This window comes from Onychomys torridus, chromosome 17, assembly GCF_903995425.1.
Source record: "Onychomys torridus chromosome 17, mOncTor1.1, whole genome shotgun sequence".
NCBI lineage: Eukaryota > Metazoa > Chordata > Mammalia > Rodentia > Cricetidae > Onychomys > Onychomys torridus.
The window spans coordinates 22539754-22562742 of NC_050459.1; positions in this window are offsets into that span (position 1 = coordinate 22539754).

The window sequence follows — 22989 nt, forward strand, 5'->3', positions numbered from 1 at the left end:
TCTTGGGGATCTTTAGAGATTTCTTGTTTCCAAACTAGCTGAGAAAAAATAGTTTCCTGTTCAGGAAGACTCTCCTTTAAAGGATAAACAAAGAAGCTTAGAGAAGGACACATGATGTCCTCTTCTGGACTCTATGTTGCATAAATAGGCATGTTCACTTGCACACACAGATACCCATTGCTCTCTCTCTCTCTCTCTCTCTGTGTGTGTGTGTGTGTGTGTGTGTGTGTGTGTGTGTATGTGTGTGTGTGTCTGTCTCTCTCTGTCACCCACACCCACACACACTCACACACACACAAATAAGTGAATATGTAATTATATATTGAAGCAATGCCCTACTTTCAAACACTCAAATCATACCCTTTTGTGTTGGTCCTTTTTGTTGTTCATATGAAAAGGGAAACATATTGAAAATATTGACTGCAAATATACAGGAAGGTTTCTGATGTACTTGCATCAGCATGTAGACCCAATGGCCAGAGGGCATTATCCTTTACATGAGAACCATCTCTTCTGCTGTTGTCTGTCAAGCACAGATGAAGAAATCACTTTAGCGTTTCTGTCACTGTTATGTCATCTGTCTTATCAGTGGGAGACCACCAGTCTGCTAAAGCCAGGGTCTGTATCTACACTATCAAGAACACTGTCAGGAGGAACAATATAGAATAATTGTGTTTTTTAGGAAAAGATGAAAGAGAGAGGTAATGTACATTTTAGATGTAAGCACGGGCATTCAAGGAGTGAAGGCATGTGTGAGAGGCGAAGGTAAAAGAAGCTATTATTTATGAATAGCTTCCTGGCTAGGGGTGGAACCTTGTGGTACCCACTTCTCCATGCTGGGATTTTGCTTGGCTTGAGCTTGTGTAGGTCTTGTGTGTGTATACTCACAGTCTCTGTGAGTTTCATGCGTGTATTGGTTCCATTGTCTCAGGATGATGCTGTTTCTTTAAAATTGTCCACCACCTCTGGCTTGAACAATTTTTCTTCTCTCCCAGAGAGATCCCTGAGCCTCAGGAGTATGGTAGCATGAAGGTATCCCGTTCAAGGCTGAGCTTGCCAGAGTCTGTCAGTCACTGTATACTGTCTAGCTGTGCATCTCTGTGTTAGTTACCATCCACTTCAATAAGAAGCTTCTTGGATGAGGCTCAAGAGATAACACTGACATCTGTGAATGATATGTCATCAGGAGTCATTTTAGTTATCAATAGCTGCATATATGATTCTGGGGCTTTTGAATTTACATTGCCAGAAGGATGGGATTTACAATCAGGTTCAAAAGTTAGGCAAAAATTTTAAAACTAAGAACTGGTTCATTTCTCTTACCTTAAATACTTTTTCTTTTATAAAGGGAATTCATACATGTTCTGGCCTTAAACAAATGTCCTGGTTTGTTTTTTAATAATCTTCCCAAAATAGCTCATGAAAAAAGAATTATTGTTTGATAGGGAATCTTCCCTGTTTTTTACCAGTTGTATTGAAAATTTTGGCTCATCCAACAAGAAGCACAAACAAGATGCCTGGGTGAAGGTCTCCTCCCCTCTCCATGTGTTACCAATGTTCTCTGCCCTTCTGGTTTTCCATCACTCTATAAAACTTTTGTTCCATGTATGTCATTCTGAGTACTACAGAGAAAACTCAGTTCATGTGACACCTTTACTTTAATCTTCAAACATTTTCTTAATGTTGGTCAGTTCCTATCTGCTACAGTTCAGTTCTTCCTGAACTCGATAGGTACAAGAAAACCAACATGACACCTTTCTAGTAGCAAATATACTACTTTCTTCCAGAAATGTACAATAAAAAATGCCTATTGGAAATGCAGATGAAGTTATCACATAAGAGAGCGGGCGTAGAGGCTAATGAGAGGGCTCAGTGGGTAAGCATGCTTGTCACTCACCCTGATGCCATGAGTTTGACTCTCTGAACCCACGTGATGAAAACAGAGAAATGACTCACGTGCAAGTTGTCCTTTGACTTCTGGATATGCATAGTGGCACATGGCTACACACATCCGTTCATGCACACATGTGCACATACACATATAAGCACACATATATGGAATAAGTAAATAGCATACAAAACCTTACTTAGAAAGATAAGTGGTGTGTAAGGCCACTTATACTCTGGATATAAGCAATGGTGCTGATTTACATGAGATTAAAACTTCTCAACTGGCTGAACTCATAGCTTTACCTAGAACACGCCATTTAACAAAACCTCAAACAGCTAAAACGTATGCAGGGGGGTGGCTATGTATTGGGAGTAGTTACTTTTCCAACACCCTGAAAAAAAAATCAAACCAAAGCAGCTCAAACAAAGAAGGATTTTGACTCATGGTTTCACAGAATAGGAGCCTATCACTGCAGGGAAAGCCCTTCAGCTGGCTCAGCTCTGTGCTGGTGGCTTGTGGCTCAGCTCTGCCCATGGTGGTGGTAGCTTACAGCATAGCTTCTTCACATCTTGTATCAGAAAGCTGGCCGGGGAACTGAAAACAGGCCTAAGATGCAATTCTCAAGGCCTGTCCCTACTAGCCTATTCCAACAGCTGGACTATCTGTCCCAAAGTTGTTACCACCTCTCAAAAGTTTCACCGCTGTTTCAGGGGCCCATTTGTTTAAGTGCATGAGCCTATGAGGGACATTTTACTTTCAAACCTGAGAAAAGACTATGTAAAGATGATTTCCAATCTCTATAGGTCTACCTGTTGAGAATAGATTTCAGAATTTTGGTTTTTGTTTTTTATTTTTTCTAGACTAGGTTTCTCTGTGTAGTTTTGGTGCCTGTACTGGATCTTCTCTGTAGATCAAGCTGGCCTCGAACTCTCAGAGATCTGCCTGGCTGAGTGCTGGGATTAAAGGTGTGCACCACTGCTGCTGGTTTTCACAATTTTTAAATGGTACATATTTCCTGAACTCTTAGCAATTACGGCAGGTAGGTAAGTAACTGAGGATGGAAATAAATTCTTATCCTCAGTTACTTACAAAGTGAAAACATTAAGAGAATGGTTTTGGGGCAATTCTTGTGCTTTATCTGTGGCCCAGCAGCATAGTGCTCTCTGGGGTCTACCCTCTGTGATATAAGCATGAGCATCACATGCAGCAACCTTGTGGCCCACTATCTATACTTCCTCCCCTGTGATTCAACACTTAGCATATCCAGCCCATCACATTTAAATCAAATCAATTTGTGAATTAGCATACTGTGGAAGTGTATGCTCATCTGAATGAACTTTCTGAACAAAATGCCACGCTTCATTTCCCTTGTGTGGGAGAGCATCACTTTGAGACTTCTGTATGCTTTCATTCCTGGGGATAATACATTTTGTGCCCTATTTAAAAAATCTTGCTTGCTTTGGCTTTATACTCACCAAAGATGTGAGCAGCCCATTGTGTTTTGTTGTTAAATAATTAGCAACTATTAAAATCCTAGGACATTCCAAAATGAATGTTGAAACCAAAGATAATGATTTGACTTATGAAGCAGAAAACAGAGCTATGGTTCTGTGCATGAGAGAATCCCTATCCTCAGTTCCGCCTTCCCAGAGCCTCCCTCTAGTTCTTCCTTCTGGCTTGAAGTTCATATGAATAGCTTTAGCAGAGCTATAATTTCAAGACATTCACTTTGAAAATGACAGCAACAAACAACGGGAAAAAAAACCCTGGAAGACGTAACTTTGGATGGAATTTATAATAGACAAGGCTATAATAAACATATTTTACTTCATCACCTCAATCCTTTCAATAAAAAAGCACTTCTTATTTATTTAGATCATTCTTATCTGTTGATTAACTATGACCTTGAAGCAAAAAACAAGATGGAAAATATAGATTTTAGTTGCTTCACAGTATATTGCTTTTTTATGGAGCTATCATGAGCCCAGAGATCTTAGGTGCATTATACTTCTCAAGCTATTTGATTTTTAAAATCTGGTATAACTTGGTAGACATGTGGAAGCTATTTTGTAATCATTTTATTTCCCATCCTCTTAAATCTTAAGAACTTGATTTAGAATGTTTTTCATGGGCAATTATTGCCTTTTTCTTCTTCCTCCAGTGCTTAGTGAAGCTTAAAATGTACAGCCATTTAAACCCTTGAGTTTTAGAGACCCCATAATTCAGAACTGTGGGTTTAGAATTTTTCTTAAAAGTAGAACCAATTAACAGAATGCCAATAATTTTTTTGTGGGAGGGATAACTGATTTCAGCAGATGTCTGAGAATAATAGTGGACTGAAATCACATAGTAGTTAATTACCTGCAAATATAAAATTAGGTAGAAAACAATCTTCTCTAAATTTATCTGTGTATATAAGTACTTATGTGTATACCTCACAGCAAAGAAATGCTAGAGAAAAATAGTATGTTTTTCTTAAAGATAAACCAACCACATAGGAAACACTAATAATGTAACTGGAAGAAGTTCAAAGTTCATATTCTGCCAAAAGCCATTAGATCTAAATAAGTCAATGCATGCTATATAGCAAATTAAGCAAATGGCAAGGAGTAATTTTCCCTGAAATAAGGGGCTATTAACAACCAGCATATGCTATCAGCAAAAGACTCCAGAAATACTATTTAAAGTAATTTGCAGGTTGCCCAGTGATTACATTTTTTTTATTTCCCATTTCTACTCAAGAGGATTATTTTTAATTAAAATAATACACAGAGTTCAATTTAGCTTGACACACCATAGAGAGAAGTAAAAGTTTGGTTGGTTGTTTATATTTGTTTGTTTAGATTGGGTTTTTGCCCTTTCTCATTTTTTCATGACCACAACTACAGGAAAGTGACTATTCTAACAAAATGGAGAGGAGAAATGGAAAGTCACGTTCATTTTGTTTTCTTTATTTATGTTTTTATACCTCTGAGGAATTTTATTGTATTCACATTAACTGATGCAAGAGGAACAAACCTTATTTCTTATGCCTAAAACTAGCTTTGGGATTTTATTTATCTGGAAAACAAAGGCAAGTGCTCCCCTCATCTCATAAACGGCGATGTTCTGCTGCTGCTGCAAACTCATTCACTTACTCACTCGTCAAGCATTTGCTAAGCAGAGGTTCCAGGCCTGCCAATTTTAGAGTCACTAAGTATAATCCAGTTGATAAAGTGGACAAAAGCCCTCAGCTTCCTGTCGCTTACCTTCTGCTCAAGGGAATGCAGAGTGTTGATTACCAAGAATGTCAAACAGGTGCTAAAATGAAAAAAAAAAAAAAAAAAAAAGAAGAAGGGCAGTGGGGAGGGAGGCAACAGGGCAGTGCACACTGTTAACCAGGCATAGGTTCAAGGCCAGCCTCTTCTGTGCTGCAGAAGAGTTTCCTTTCTGTCAAAGATGTAAGGTATGACTTTAAGACCCAATAACATGTAGTGAGCTATCAAAAGCAAGTTTTCTGCAGAGCTAGAAGTTCTAATTCATTTTCCATAATTGGGATTTCCCTGACTCCCCCAGGGACTCTATAAGAGCAGAGGATCTTAATTTGGAGGGCTCTGGTCTTTGTTTCAATTTTGTCTTGTGAGTGTCCTGTCTCTCACTTTGTAAGTGCTTGAAAGCACAGCAGAATGACCTCTTTTTGAATCCTTTCTCCTACAGGTCTGCCCATCTACCTCACTATGTGGGACTTATTAGGGATGTTATAATAGACAGTAATGTTCTTTACACTCTTGGAAGAAACTTCAAGCAATATGTCTCAGTGGCTGCTTAGTGCAGTCTTTGATTTTCTGTATTTTCTCCTGTATCTTTATTGGTTTTCTTTCATGTACAATAAAACAATGACAACAAGAACAAACTTTATCAAGACTAACTTCAATGTCCCATGACATGAAGGAGACATTTCAACTTGTCAGCCATATTGTTTCTTCTCTTTATTTATTCATACTTCCACACTTATATACAGGGGTATGTCCTGTTAAGTTGATCCTGTGTGAAGTGGCCTGTATTGGGAACCCCAGAAGCCTAAGTATGGGGAAATGTCAACATCATATATCTCTATCAGTTTACTCATTGTAAATTCTGAGGTACAGACAAGGTATAGAAGTGTTAGCCCATTTTTATCAATGTAGACAAATGGCTGAATATAAGAAAGAAAGAGAACATCTACCTCCAAATTCTAGATACATTTCCTAAGCTCCCAGTCACAGAAATAGAAATACTTGGTTAAGCTAAATGTGCTCACCTGTCCAAATTTCTTGAAGAGTTTGTTTACATAGATTTGTACTCTAATCAGAATGCTGTGTATTAATTCAGTTGTTTGTTTCTGTGCCAGAATACCTAATATAAGAACTAAGAGAGGAAGGCTTATAGATACTTTCAGAGGATATGCCATAGACAGAACATAAGGCAGAATAAATTATATTCTTAGCAAACAGTTTCTCTATCTAGTAACAAAGTGTAAGTAGGCTATTTAAATTATTATATTCTTCTGCAAAGGGTTTTCTTTTTTGTTGTTTTGTTTTCACTTTTTTGTTTAAATTGATTGTATAACACTTTGCTTTTTAAATTTTATTTATGGATCTTCACCAATTTCTTACCTTTTTTGAGGGGAACCACTGAAGTCATCAAAGGAATCTTTCAGACTCCAGGAACTTAATAGAAATATCCGTATGAGTGAAAATCCCACCTTGGCACTGTCATAACTCTCTTCACATTGCAGAAACCCTACAATATATCTAAATGTAGTCTGAAAGGGTAGTTCCTTTAGGTAAGCACTCTGCTTAGAACTTCTGTACTAGATAATAATCTCAATTGCCATTGCTCTTGATTAAGGTGGTTGGAATGAGAACGGCCCCTAAAGTTTTATATACTGGAGCGCTCCTGATCCATTCCTGGCCCAAAGGTATCAGGTTTTAGCTCATTTGAAAGACATTGCTTTGAGGAAAGAGCTCCTCCTTCCAGAGAACCACATAGGAAAGTGTTTCACTGCTTTTGGCCATTTAGACAGTCAGTGATCACTGTAGCTGTGTACAAAGTGGGACAGACTACTGTTTGAGCTGCTGGGTTTATAGACTTGTAGAATCAAAGATTTACAGTCATGGAGCTGCCGCCTCGGTTTCAAGAGAAGATCCGTAGGGCAGTCAATCTGCATCCGTGTTAAGTTCTCCATTGGAAGATGTTGAAGAGGTGACGAATGAAGCAACTGGGTGAATCCTAAGCTGTGTGTAGAAACCTAAGGGAGTTTAGACATCACATGTCAGGGTATAAGAATTCCACAGGCAAGCAGCAGAGATAGTCCGAGAGAGGACTTAAAGTCTGAACAGGCAAGGGCCTTGGATGGGCTACTCAAACCTTCGGAGCTTTCATTACCTGACCATATGGACCTAGATGTCAGACAAGGATCCACAAGAGTCAGCGCTGCCCTGCTGAGCACTGGCCCTACTCTATCTGTGCCATCACTCCTCTCCTTTGAAACAGGAGTGACTATTCTATGCCACCGTATCTTGGAAGTCGATAGTTTAATTTTGTGGTTACAGGTTATTATGGCTTAAAGTTGAAATGCCTCCCACAAGCTCAGGTGTTTTAACACTCACTTCCCATCTTGTGACACTGTTTCAGGAGCTATGGAGTCTGTAGGAAATAGGGAATAGCTGAAGGAAGTAAAACACTGAGGGTCCTCTTTAGGAGTGTATTGTCTCTAACTGCTTCTGGTCCATGTTCTCCTTCCTACACTTCCTCACTGACGGTTTCTATGTTTATGGTATGTGGTTTGAAAACAATTCAAAGATAGGGATTGTAATGATCTCAGATTGGTAGAAATTATGAACATGTGGTAGATCCAAATCCATTTCCTCTCCAAAGTACACCAAGAATTGCACAAATTTCCAAGTAGTGAGATATTTTATAATTAAAAAAAAGTAACACAAACCAGTAGAAAAGGTACTATGAGTTAGAAGCAATACAAGTAAAGAATGGGAAGAACTATTTCATGGTATTCATAAGACTTTAGATGTTTTCATTTTCTTTATTAAGAAATTTTCTACTCCACATGCTATCCACAGACCCCCCTCTTCCCTCCTCCCACCCCCAGCCCTCTTTCCCAAGTCACCCCGCATCCCCACATCCCCCAAATCAAGGTCTCCCATGGGGAGTCAGCAGAGCCCAGCACACTGAGTCTAGGCAGGTCCAAGCCCCTTTCCACTGCACCATGGCTGTGCAAGGTGTCACACCACAGGTACCGGATTCCAGAAGCCTGTCCATAGACCTGGGACAGAACTCGATCCCCCTGCCTGGGTGCTCCCCAAAAAGTTTGAGGCAAACAACCATCTTCCATATCCAGAGGGCCTGTTCCATTCCCATGGGGGCTCCATAGCCACCAGTCCACAGTTCAAGGGCTTCTGCTAGTGTGGCCAGTCATCTCTGCACGTCCTCCCATCATGATCTCGACGTCCCTTGCCTACATCCCTCACCTGCAGCATCTCTTCTCTCTCTCTCTCCAATTTGATTCTCGACGCTCAGCCTGGTACCTGGCCGTGGATCTCTGTATCTGCCTTCATTTGTCACTGGACAAAGGCTATATGATGACAGGTTAACTTTATATGGAAAAATAAAAAACATAAAAGAATCCTGTATAATAAAGCAACCTCTAGAGGCATCATGATCCCTGACCTCAAGCTCTACTATTGAGCTATAGTAATAAAAACAGTTTGGTACTGGCATAAAAACCTACGTGTGGACCAATAGAATAGAATTGAAGACCCTGGCATTAATCCACACACCTATGAATGTATGATATTCGACAAAGAAGCCAAAACTGTGCAATGGAAAAAAGAAAGCATCTTCAACAAATGATGCTGGCACAACTGGATGAAAACATGCAGAAGACTGAAAATAGATCCGTATCTGTCGCCATGCACAAAACTCATGTCCAAGTGGATCAAAGACCTCAACATAAATCCAGTTACACTGAACCTGATAGAAGAGAAAGTAGGAAGTAGTCTGGAACGAATTGGCCCAGGAGACCACTTCCTAAAGAAACACCAGTAACAGAGACACTGAGAGTGACAATTAATAAATGGGACCTCCTGAAACTGAGAAGCTTTTGTAGAGCAAAGGACATGGTCAATAAGACAAAGTGACAGCCTACAGAATGGGAAAAGATCTTCACCAACCCCACATCTGACAGAGGGCTGATCTCCAAAATATATAAAGAACTCAAAAAACTAGACATCAAAATACTGAACAATCCAATTTAAAAATGGGCTACAGAGCTTAACAAAGAATTCTCAATAAATTTTGTGTCTTTATAATGATGAATGAGTTTGAAATTATGTTTATAGTATAAGTAGAAATGAAAAACCAGAATGTTACAGGTAGAAAATATCATTGGAATTTTAACCGTAGTGGATAAAGAGCAGAGTTGATGCAGATGAGAAGAGAGCAATGCCATTTTACCTGAAATGTCTTGCCTTATGCACTATTGTAGCAACAAGCATGAAGTAATTATATTTAAAAAGAAAGAAGGAGGCTAGAGATGGCTCAGTAGTTAAGAACACTTGTTGCTCTTGCAGAGGACCAGGCTTCAGTACCCAGAACACACATGGTGGTTTACAAGGGTCTATTGCTCCAACCCAGGGATTTCTGATTCCTTCTTTTGATGCCCTTGGGTACCAGGCATGCACATGATGTACACATATGTAGTTAAAACACTCATACACAGAAAATGAAACAAATCTAAAAACATTTAAAATAAAAGAAAATTTGCATTGAAACATAAAAGAACATGTTAACAGATGAACTCAGATAAAAGGAAACCATTAAACAGATGAATGGAAAATAACAAATATTTAGACAAGTCAAGAAAGATGAACTATATAAAACAATGATGCCTACTGTGTGAGAGGAAACAAGACAATAAATAATAGTCTATATAATAGCACCACACTTGCCAACTATGAACACCAATGAAGCATGGCAAACAATAGAAAATGTAGAGGTGGGGGAAAAGTTGAAGGTGGATACAAGAAATTCAAAAGGAAAGGAAAGGAAAGAAAGAATGAAATAGCAATCAGTATGAGGTAGACTAAATATACAACAGAAATTATTCAGTGAATAAGTACAGATGTTTTAGTGGCTTACATGATGGTGGGCAGGTGGCAGAGAGAGATAAAGCCTATCCTTGTTTTTATTCTCCTGCTTTGATTCTGCTTGTGTGCCTAGCCTACTAATAGTACTGATTACATTCAAGATGGGCCTATCCCTCCAGTTCCTGTCACGTGTGTCAACTCTTTCTAAAAATGCCAAACAGACATATCCTGAAGAGTTTGCTTTCATCTCCTAAGCATTTCTCAGTTCTATCAAGTTGCAAACAAAGATTAACCATCATGCAAGACAAAGAGCAAATGAATAAGAGGGTTATTAAGAATAAATCTAGTCACACCAGTAATTACGCTTTAGATGACCACTCATCAGTGACATTGGAGACACATCTGTAGTCAAAGACATTTTGAGTTATTGCTGCATGATTATTTGAATTATTGCTGCAGCTTGGGTCTGAAAACCTCACTGGGACATTATGAGAAGGAACAACACACACACACACACACACACACACACACACACACACACACACACACACAGAGAGAGAGAGAGAGAGAGAGAGAGAGAGAGAGAGAGAGAGAGAGAGAGAGAGAGAGAGAGAAACTGGGACATCTATCACCCAGTCTTCTAATTTAGGGCATTTATAATGCATATAACAAGAAAGAAAGATCAGCTAGTCTCAGTAGGAAGTCTCTGAAGGTGAGGAGTCTCAGGCTGTAAACATCTGGGACAAGGAAGCTGCAGTCTGTGTTTTCTGCATAGATATCAACATTCATTTCCAAGGGAAGACTTTACCATTTTCCTGAGCCTGATCTTGATACCTGCTCCCCACTGATTAATGTCAAAAACAAACAAACAAGCAAGGAAAGCACAGGAGGAGCCATGTGACATCTCTAGGGAGCATCACAAATGGAACCATTTAGTCAGGGTTTTGTTTAGACAATGTTTCTGATTTTTCCGAGACATCCTTGTGGAGAGGTTTCATTTGTGTCTTTCTCTCGCATGGTCTTAGAAAGGTTCCCTGTGACATCAATGGTTCATGAAATTGTTAAACAAGAGAATAACACCACTCATATGGGAATAGCATGCAGCTTCTACTAAGACGGTGGCTTGGCTCTTATTGCCAAGCCATTTTGTGTTCATAAAGATTTTTTTCTTTCAATATTAATTGTACATAAATGAAATATTAAAGGTAAAGGACAGAGATCATGAATCTGAATGAAGATAGCACAGTTTATACATGTGTATGAGTGTGTGTGATTACATGTATTTGTGATTGAGTGCAAGAGCACATGTATGCACATGCATGTAGAGGCCAAAGGCTGATGTTGGAGGTGTCTTTGTTGTTCTCTGTGGCTCCCCATCACATTGTTCGAGATAACGTCTCTCACTATACCAGGGTTCAACAATTGCCTAGAGTCTATGGCACTACTCAAAGGATCTTCTATTCTCTATCTCCTCGGCTCTGAGTTCTGCCACCCCTGGGTTTTTATGAGGGTGATAGGAATCCAAATGAATATCCTCATATGTGAGTTACAACCACTTTACTAACAGACTTATGTCTGTAGCACAGTTAATACAATGTGTGTGCTGTTCCTCAGAGTTAAAACATGGGGAAAAAGAAGGCTTAAATGTCAAATGATAGAAAACAAATGACAGACAAATCTTAGCCAGAAAACAAAATACTGTGGTGTTCCATTTGCTTTACAAAGTACTCTTTAGATCCATACTATTAAAAGCAAGAAAAACAAGTCAAAAAGTAAAAAATAGCTAAGTTTCATTTGATCATATGTGTTAATTCTCAGTACTACATTTTTGTGTATTTAAAAACATATGGAAATTCTAAAAATAATGTTATGATAAATATTTTTAAACTCAACAGAGTCATATAAACCATTTGTTCTGCACCCATCCTCAGCTTCCTGTTGGCTGCTGGCTCTATCTCATTTTGGAGAGTTGTGCTTACATCCTTTGTTCATCATGCAGTTTATTTTTATGCTCTCCAAAGTATTCATTTCATTGTTCTCTGTCATGTGTCAGAAAAGCAGTTTGTTTAGAATTAACTATTCAAAGCAATTAATACAAGCCAATCATGGCATACCTGTTCTTCTCCCTGTAGTAACTGGTTTAATTAGCAGAGATTTGAAGCAATGAATATCCTTCAGTCTCTTGTTCCTAGGGATATTTTATTCCTAGTTGTCCCAGAGAACCCAGTAAATGCCCATAATACATGGGGTTTCAATTTTCCATAATTAACTGTGATGTGAAAATATTGCATACATATTTTGAATGGCAGGATGAAATCTCAGAACTTCTCATTCTGTCCAACCTTAGAAGTGACTTCTTTGCCTAGTGTATTCAAGCCATTATTTGCTCCCCACCTGATGGTCATTTAGTGACTGTTGTTTATCACATAGGTTGTGTGATGCTGTGTTCAAGAAATGTTGTTATACTTCAAATTTCCCCAAAATAGAAGCATTATCAATCAGACAATTGGGATATGCCAGTGAGAAGCCACCACTTGCTTTTTAGTGTTAAAAAATGAAGTTCTCAATAAGAAAATAAAATTAAACAAAAATAAATCCAAATAAATAATGTTTTCAAATTTATTATCACAAACAAAAAGAAATGAAAACCACAACCAAAAGTGGTTTAAACCAAAAGAATTCTATGTAAACAAACGTCCAATATAATTTCTTAAGTTTGGCTGCCGTCTCATTTTCTAAATTTTCCAAATCTATGGTTAACTTTCTTCATGGATTTAAATTAATGATGGGAAGTTCTGTGGCCACACGACTACTTATTCACATCTTACCACACAAATGTTCTAAGATTTATGCAATTCAGAATGGAAATAATTCAATTTATATTGGTAGGCATGTGGGAAAGTCATATACAGGCCTCATTGTTATCTTCCCTTAGTCACCTACTGGGACTCCAGGAACATACCAACCTACACATAAAGGGGACTGTTGTCTTACTGTTTAGGAGTTCTGTTTTTTTCAAAAACAAATGTTTTACACTTTGACTTTAATCCTGTTACACAAGTGAAAATATGTTTTTGAAAATTTCCATTTATCTTTAAACTTCCTTTTTCAAAATTAAGGAATCAGATACAGGATTTGTAAAACATGAAAGTTACATAATTTTTAGTATTCCTTTTAGAAAAAAACTGCAATTACAAAAAGTAGATATTAAACAATTAAAAAGAAATACCAGCAATTCAGGTATTGCGAAACATGTCTACAATCCTAGTACTCAGGAAGCTGAGGCAGGGCATTTTGCCTTTGAGGATGGATTAATTTACTGGTAAGTTACAGGCCAGCTTGAATAATGTCTCCTGACCATGACTCTCAAATGAGCCTATAGCTCATTGGTAAAGCTTTTTGTTTGCACGTAAGGCCCTGGGGTTGATTACCAGTTCTGCGAAAAATTAAAATAACCAAAGTAAACTACAGAACCATAAACATAAGACAGATGAATTAAGCCCCTAATGATTTCTTCATATTTTGTAACATTTTTACAGACTAGAAAGTAATTTATAATTCAGTCACTTTTATAGCTTGCTTAGTTAAAATATATACTTCTTCATTACTGAAAGTTTACATGCAGAAAATGTAAAGCTGCAGTCACAGATAAACTCCCAGTTAAAGATTTGAGCTTATCAAGCACAAGAATTCTCCTAAGTTTTAATTTACTGAATTCCCTTTTCCCATAGTGTGGGAGTATATATGTATATTTGTAATTATAAATGCCATATTAACAAGTATATATCCAGTGGGAGAGAATTGTTTTGACCAAGAATTAGTGAAAACCAAATCATCTGTTCATTTTGTGTGTATGATAAGTGGAAGAATATTACACAAACTGGCTTCTAGTGCTATAATTTCCATGATTATTTGTTTCTATGCACAAAAGCTATTGAATGTTACCTAAACATATGCTGACTAAACTAATTCTGACTTAAGTATATTCTTCCCAGGAACATAAATTCAAAAAGAAATATCCCTAGCTGCCCCCAAAATGAGACAGGTGCAAGTCTAGATAAGAGAAGGTAACATGAATGACAGGCTGGTAGGGATTCTGTGTCAGATCAGAGAGTAAATATTTTAGTGTTGGGGGAAAAGGATTGGGATGACTAAGTACTAATAAAGCTTTATTTATGAAACAGACAGTAGTCAAAACTTACCTTCTCTTGATATTAACCAATCCAGCTGAAATGGCATGCCAGTGTGTATTTCATATGACTTTCTAACAAATGAATCCATTTAAGGACACTTGAAGGAGGAGCCAGGGCACAATGAGAACCTGATCATGATAAGCACCAAGAAGGTCCTCTTCAGAATACAATGGTTTTCCTTTCTTGTCTTTGCATGACATTGGCATCCTATGACTTGTTTATGGCCTTCCCTGCAAGAGGCACAAAGATTCTTTCTCTTTCCTTCAATAGGATTTAATATGCTTTCCTCCAATTGGTCCTTGTTTTATCCCTTGACTATATTTCACAAGGATTTATTTTTTAGAGCCTAGTTGTTTATATCAATATTCTCTTATTTATGCTTATATCTTTCTTTATAGTTTTCTTCTTTCTATGCAGTTACTTCATATGCTTTTCAAATTAAATTATTCTCATTTATTTATCACTTTACACAAAAATCATTCAATATATTGCATTTTATTATTAGAATAATTTTGGTTTCGTTTTTATAATTTTTACCATATATCCTTTGTCCACTTTTAACTATTTGTTTATTTTCATTTGATTATTTCCTATTTGATATTAAATCACTTAGCTACATGAAATAAAATTTGCATGTTTAAAAACTAGATATCTATACTTTACTTTTCATTGCTGACTTCCAGTCACACCTTACTAGATTCTTCCAATGTCTGGCATACATGACATCAATATTTTCCAATTTCCATATATGACATCCAACATTTTCCAGTTTTCCATTTTTTTTAGTTTATACTTATATTTCCAAATGTCCTGTGTATATGTGAATATACAAATATTATATAAGTATTGCATATGTGCTGTGCCTATTAAGTTTGGAAATATCCTATTTCTATATTCTCTCTCTATATATAATGATTTCTGTATTCACTAATAGATCAGCCTCTCTACCCTTGGCACTTTGGAAGAGTTTAATTCCCTATCCCCTTATTCATCCTTAGTTTATTACTTACTAGAGCTAATGATATAGAAACTGACAAAGGGTCATGGGCCCAGCCCCCTCTGCCACCTTTCCTGTTTCTGTGGTACTGGAGGCTTTAAATATGAGAATCATGTCAGAAGAGAATATAACTTCTCTCAGCCTGGTTGTCTGAAATTTAACTTGTAGAACAAAGCATACACAAGTGCTGAACACTTACTTGTAAATCCTGAGAATGGGGGATTATTTGCTTGGGTTTCATCTATGAATTTGTGTTAGTGTACATCATAGTAATCCCTAACATTGTGATAACTCACATAGCAACAAGTATGTATGCTTGGTTTATGTAATACACATAGAAGATCTGGCTGTGGAGTTTTACATAAGACCAAGGATAAATGATCTATCCTGTGAGTCTGAGATAAGGCTAAAGCAGAAGCAGAGGGGGAAGAAGAGTTGGCAGTGTGAATAACTGCTCCCATAACCTGAGGACAACATCCCATGATACTTCTACTCACACTGACTTGACCAAATAGCATATTGTAGAGCCAAGCTGGCTGCCACTTCTATCAGGAAAGACCTAAGAAAATAAGAGCTGTCAGGGAAGTCAGCAGATATACTTACAACAATAAACTCTGACATGTACAGCACAAACTATTCTATCTTGACCAATATTTGTCACTTTCCATTTCTGTTTGATATGCCACTTTTGGAGAGATACATCCCTGCTGTTTGATGGGACTATTACTTTTGAGATTGTGTTAGTCTGTCTCTATCCAATTTGTAAGCAATGTTTCAAAGTGCATACCTATTTTACAGCATATCTTACAGTGTTTGTAATTGGAAAGTGTACTTGGGAAATACTGCTTTAAAATTCTCCTTACGTTTTATTTTCTCTAAAAATATAATTGAAAAGATTAATTTTTATGTAACTAGACATCAAAATACCAAACAATCCAATTAAAAAATGGGCTACAGAGCTAAACAGAGAATTCTCAAATGAAGAATCTCAAATGGCCGAAAGACATTTAAGGAATTGCTCAATATCCATAGTCATCAGGGAAATGCAAATCAAAATGACTCTGAGATACCATCTTACACCTGTCAGAATGGCTAAGATATAAAACACCGATGACAGCTTATGTTGGAGAGTATCTGGAGCAAAGGGAACAGTTTTCTACTGTTGGTGGGAGTGCAAACTTGTACAGTCACTTTGGAAATCAGTATGGCTGTTTCTCAGAAAACTGGAAATCAATCTTCCTCAAGACCCACCTATACCACTCTTGGGCATATACCCAAAGAATGCTCAATCATACCACAAGGACACATACTCAACTATGTTCATAGTAGCATTATTTGTAATAGCCAGAACCTAGAAACAACCTAGGGGTTGTTAATTACAAATAACAGATGGTTGTAAGCTACCATGTGAGTGACTGAATTAAACCTCCACATAAACATAAGATCAAGTAGTCAACATCCCCAAATGATGGAGGAGGGAAAGGATCAATAAGATGACATAAGCTGATATATTACTACATGTCAATTTACTAGAACTTACATGTTACTTTCTTCCTTTGTTGACTGTCCTTTTGCTTTTAAAAATTCTTTTATTTTGTTTGAGATTGTAATATTCACAGGTAGCATCATATGGACTTATCAGGTTATATTCAGGAATATATACATATATACATACATACATATTCATATATGAATGCTATAACAATTAGCTGGGGGAAGAGGCCATGAATTTGAAGAAGGGTGAGGAGGGGTCTATGAGATGGTCTGGAGGTAAGAAAGAGAAGGGGAGAGTTCTCAATTAAAAAAAATTTTTTTAACTAACATTAAAAAGTGGAATGACCTCTGTGTCAAACATTTCCTATCTTTTACAGTGAAGAGTTCTTTTTTCAAAAAATGTGACACTTTTGTTAATTCTCTGAGAGTTTCATAAATGTATGAAACATATTTTATTGTATTCATTCCACACTTCTCCTCCTAATTCCTTGCAGACCCGTCTTCCATTCCCCAAACCCTCACCAGGTTCTCAATATCTTGTTTTGTTTTTCTTCTCCTTTGATTTGTTTCTTTTTTGTAAGGCACTAAGTTGAGTTTCTGCTGTTCTATATTTGTAGGTACGGATGGGACCATCCACTGGAGACTAATCAACATGCTGGGGACTACCCAACTAAACAGATATTGGTTCTCCCTACCCTGGCAGCCATTTACTGTCAACAACCCCTCAGTGGTGTGTGCTCCTGATCCTTTCCCTCCTCCATCACTCGGGATGTTGACTACTTGATCTTATGAAGGCTTTGTGCAGGTAGTCACAGTTGCTGTGAATTCCTGAGTGCAGTATTCCTGCCATGCACAGAAGACATCGACTGGTCCCTGTCTTCCTTGTCCTCTGGCTCTGCAATCTTTACATCCCCACCCCCAGGATGATCCCTCAGCCTGCAGAGAATGGTGTATCCATTTATGGATGAGGTCTTCACAGGCCCTCTCTCCTCTTTGCTCAGTTGTGTTGATTACTAGCCACTGTCCAGAGCATTTCTGATGAGTATGGCACTAACCTGTGGCTATAGAGATAATGATTTAGAGGGAAGTATGATGGTACTTTAATTTAGCAAATTAAAAGTAGTATGTTCACTCCTGGGGCTCCCAACCATGGTTCTCTGGCCAGATTTACAATATAGTCATGAGCTTCCTCCTGTGCAATAGGTCTTAAATCAAATCAGAAAGCGTTTAATTACTCACATAAAATGCATACCATTATTGCCCCCAGTGGGCATATCGAGGCTTGTGGGTCATACTGTAGCTCAAATTGCTCACAACTGGCAAAGACTGTTGATGACTTTTCTCCCACAGTAGCCTTGTATAGTACATTTCAGGGGTGTGAAAAGTTAGCAAGCAGGGAGGAAGCTTCCTTGTCAATACCGACTTGATTTCTCCATGTTCTATGACCAAAGTGTGTGGTATCCTCTGGTACAGGACCTTAGCATCAAGTTGTAGTAGGCAGCGAAGAGCAATGACAATAGTCTTTATTGTTTTCCAGTTCTCTGGGACACCCCTAACCAAGAACACCAGGGCAGATATTTGATACCTGCCACTGGCTTTTTATTTGGCAATGTATGGTGTATGGCTTCTGGGAGGAGGTTTATTGCCTGCTGTAGGATAACTCCAATTAAACTCTTTTGTGTATGTATCATACATATATATGATATATAAAGCATATGTGTATATAATATATTTGCATATGTATAAGGCTTATGAAGTAATAGACTTATGTATTTGCACATGGTTTTTTCAAACATCTTTATGCCAGTTATCCCTCTCCCATCTACTCTGCCTCTTCCTTCCATCTGTCTCTCCTCTTAGAACTCTTTTTCAGTAATTTCAATCCTCTCCCCTTCATCTTCCCTAAGTTCAGCTTAACATCTTTATTATCTCTCCCCACGCATGACTCCTCTCTAGTTTCTCCAGGTATAACAAGCTAAACACACAAATCTAAATGACATTTGTCTTTCTGGGTATGTATTCTCACACTTATTCCTAGTTCCATTCATTTACCTTCTAATTGCATAATTTAATTTTTCCTTACATCCAAACAAGATTTTATGTGCACAGGTACTACAATTTCATATCCATTTATTATTTGATATACATCCACTCTGTTTTCAGTCCTCTTTCTTAAAATGAGTGTCTTATTTATTTACCATTCTGTATTTGAAACTCTTGAGTGTATTCATTTTTCTCTTTAGACTGAAGTATCCTAGCATCTTTTGTATGGCTGCCTTGGTGTTCATAAATTCTGTGAACCTGCTTTTCATCATGGGAAGTCTTTGTTTTATCAATCACCAAGTATATTCAACAAAGTTAGCAGTTGTGATCTTTCAGCCCCGGAAAAAGCACTGATCTAAGCCCTTCTTGCTTCTAGGGTTTAACTTGAAAACCAGCAGTTCTTCTAATGAGGCTGTAATTTTTTGTGACTTGGCCCTTCCTTATATTTTGCATCAGTCAATATACTATTTTTCTGTGCATTTAATGCTTAAACTACAATATGACATGAGGAGTCTCTGGTCCTAACTATTTGGTGTTCTTTGTATTTCCCGTATCTGATTGGGCTTCTCTTTCCCTAAATTTGGAAAATTTTCTTCTATGACTTTATTAAAAATATTTTCTGTGACTTTTATATGAAATTCATATCCTTATATGCTTATAGTTCATAGTTTTTCTTATTTTAGTGGAGTCTCAAAATTCTTGAATGTTTTATTGATACATTAAAAATTATTGACTTTGACTTAATGATCCAGTACCTCTACTTTCTATCATTTTATTTGACCTAGTTTATTTTTTCATTTCTATCATCATTTTTGATTGGCTTTCTTTTAGTATTTCTATCTCTTTATTAAATTCTTCTCTCATATCATAAATCAACTTTCTCATTTTTTCAAATCTCTCTGTGTTCTCTTTGGAAGTATTTGAATCCTCTCTGAGTTATTTTACCTTGCTCACAATCATTTCTTTTAATTCTATATTTGAAATTTTATCTAAATCATTTTGATCTTGGAACTTTACTGTGTCATTAGTGATTTAGGGAAGACACAAGCTGTCTAGGTTTTCATATTACTTGGTTCTCCTACACTGGAGTGTGTCTTTATGGGTTTTGATTGCTGGATAAGATGTTGATGTTGTTTATACAAATTGTCCCTCTTCTTTTGGCAGATGTGTTAGCCATGTTGCAGAGATAGTAGGTTGTAACTCAGTTGTAGTGATGTTTGTAATAAACAGCTTGATGTGTGTTAGAGGAACCAGGCTTTACTTTTTATAAAACCTTCACTATGAATTAGACTGAATTGGGTGGTTTTTCTAAGACTTCACTTTATACCCATCTACATATTTGAATGTTAGGTGAGATATGACTACATGGGCATTGTTTCTTTTGATTTTTGAGTGAAAAAAAATGGAATTTATAGTTTTAACTTATGGTAATCTGCTTTTAGCCAGGATTTTTTTTACAGATGCCTCTGTTAGATTTGAGTCATCATTTTACAATAATAAGTTTCACATAGAAGCCCAGAAATTACGTCTTAAAAAATCATAATGAATGTAAAGCACTTAAGAGATCTCAAGACAAAATGCATCTTTGGTGATGGGAAAAAACATGTGAGTAGGGTACCAAAGAAGTGTTTTAATTAGTGTACAAGTACTAAATAAGATTTGTAATTCTTGAATATTTGTCTAAACCTGTTTTGCTGATTAGTCATTTTAATGCATGTTCAGGGAATACATATCCTCAGTTCAGTTCTGAAGTTGTATTACACAGGGCTTTATTGACTTGTATAATTAATGATTCTAAGCTGATGTGTCATGCTTCCTATCTTGTGGTTTGCAATGCCTTGTTATTCTTTTGAGTAGCCTAGATGTGGAGGCTAAGTATGTTACATGTGGGTAGAACTATGCTAATGGAGAATTTTTATCGAGAAGAAATTTAGAGATTGATTAATCCTGTTCTGTGAACTTTGTTTCTGATATTTCTAAGATGGGTTTTAAATACAAACGTCATGAAAACAAAATAGTAGGAAAAATCTTAGCTTTAATTCATGCTCACCTTTCCTTGAGTTAGTTGCCAAAAAAACAAAGTATAGTCTTCATCAATAAATAGTTGTATAGCATGGCTATCCCTAAGTCTTACAAGAAGGGTTGGATACTTCAGTAGTTCTAGGTGTTTTTGATGCAGGACAATCAGCCCCCACCTAAATTTCACTCAGCCATTTCTGCAAGAACTTCCACAAGTATACTGCAATTAATGGTTTTGTTTGTTTGTCTGTTGGGGTTTCCTCTCTCTTATCTTCCCTTCCCTCTCATCCCCTTCCTTTTCTTTCCTTCTCTTCCTGCCTTCCCTTTTCTTTCCATTTTGAAACTGTCTTATGCACTCCAAGCTTGATGAAAGAGATACCATGATAGAGGGAGATATCATGGGAATATAGAGAAACCCAGGGCTAGGGAAATTGCCATGAATCCCCAAAGATGACCCTAGCGTGAGCTACTAGAAATAGTGGGGAGGGTGCCCAAACTGAACTGGCTTACCCCAGTGATCAGATTGGTAAATACCCTAACTGTTATCACAGAGCTTTTCTCCAATGACTGATGGAGACAGATACAGAAATGTACAGCCAAACACCAGGCAGAGTTCCAGGAGTCCAGTCAAAGAGAGAGAAGAGGGATTCTATGAGCAAGTACATCAGGACCATGATGGGGAAACATGCAGAAACAACCTAACCAAACTAGTGGGAAAGTTGGCTCAAAGGCTGTCGATCCTACATGGGGCTGCTGATCTAGGCCCTCTGCATGATGAGACAGTTGTGTAGCTTGATCTGCTTGGGAGGCCCCCTGGTGGTAGGATCAGAATCCATCTCTGGTGCATGAGCTGGCTTTTTGGAGCCCACTACCTATGATGAGACACCTTGTTCAGCCTTGAGGCAGGGGGAAGGGCTTGGATTTGCCTCTACTGGATGTGCCTCTCCATGGGAGGCCTTGCCTTCTTGTGGGTGGGAGTGGGGGGTGGGTTGGGAGGGGAAGCCTGAGGGGCAGGAGGAGGGAAGAAGGGGATCTTTGATTGGTGTATAAAATGAGTGAAAACATTTTCTTAATAAAAAAATGAAATGCTGATTGGCCAGTAGCCAGGCAGGGAGTATAGGTGGGATAAGCAGACAAGGAGAATTCTGAGAAGAGGAAGGCAGAGTCAGAAGTCACCATCCAGACACAGAGGAAGCAAGATGACAAGGCAGAACTAAGAAAAGGTACCAAACCACATGGCTAAACATAAACAAAAATTATGGGTTAATTTAAGTGTAAGAGCTAGTCAGTAATAAGCCTGAGGTAATGGCCAAACAGCTATAATTAAAAAAAATTAAATTCTTGTGATCTTTCTTCCTCTACCTACCAGGTGCTGGGATAATAGGCATGTACCAGCATGCCTGGCTTTGAATTTGTACTGAAATAGTCCTTTCTAAAAGTGCCACTCCTATCTGGGCAGTAGTGGAGCATTCCTTTAATTCCAGCTCTCATGAGACAGAGCCAGGCAAATGTCTGTGAGTTCAAGGCCAAGCCTGGTCTACAAAATGAGTTCCAGAACAAACGAACAAACAAAAAACTGCCAGTCTTTTGAAGCTGTAGGAGTTACTCCCACTTTCACTGAATCTACAGTATACCAGGATTGAGATACAACAACCTTGAGAGGGCTGTTTTCTAAGCTTATGAGTGCATGTATTCCAAAAAGAATTGTGGTGTATCTCTCTCTTTTCTCTTCTAATCTGTGCTTTAAAAAAATAATCATTGTTGAATCAATTGTAGATTCATATTTCCTTATGAATTAATATACTTTGGAGTTTTTGTTTCTACATGAGAGTCATAATTGATATTCTTTTTTTTTCACTTATATTCTAACATATATCAAGAAGAAAGCTGCCAGGCATGGCTGTGAACAATTGTATTTGGAAGTCTTAGATGGGAAGATCCTAATTTCAAGGTCATCCTGAACTGCATAGGGAATTTAAAGTCAGCTATAAATATAATTTATAAATATAAATGAGTTATAGAATGAGACACTGTTTTCAAAATGAAACCTACAATAACAAAGAAAAACTATAGTTATTTCGTTTCTCTTTACATGGAAAAATGTTAGCTAGAACTAACTCGCCTGGCTATACCTATCTTTATCAGTGAGTACAAACTGTGTATCTTTTTTTTAACCTTACACAGAGGTCTTCAGAAGAATGTCTGGACGTGCTTGAACCCTTCCTTCTA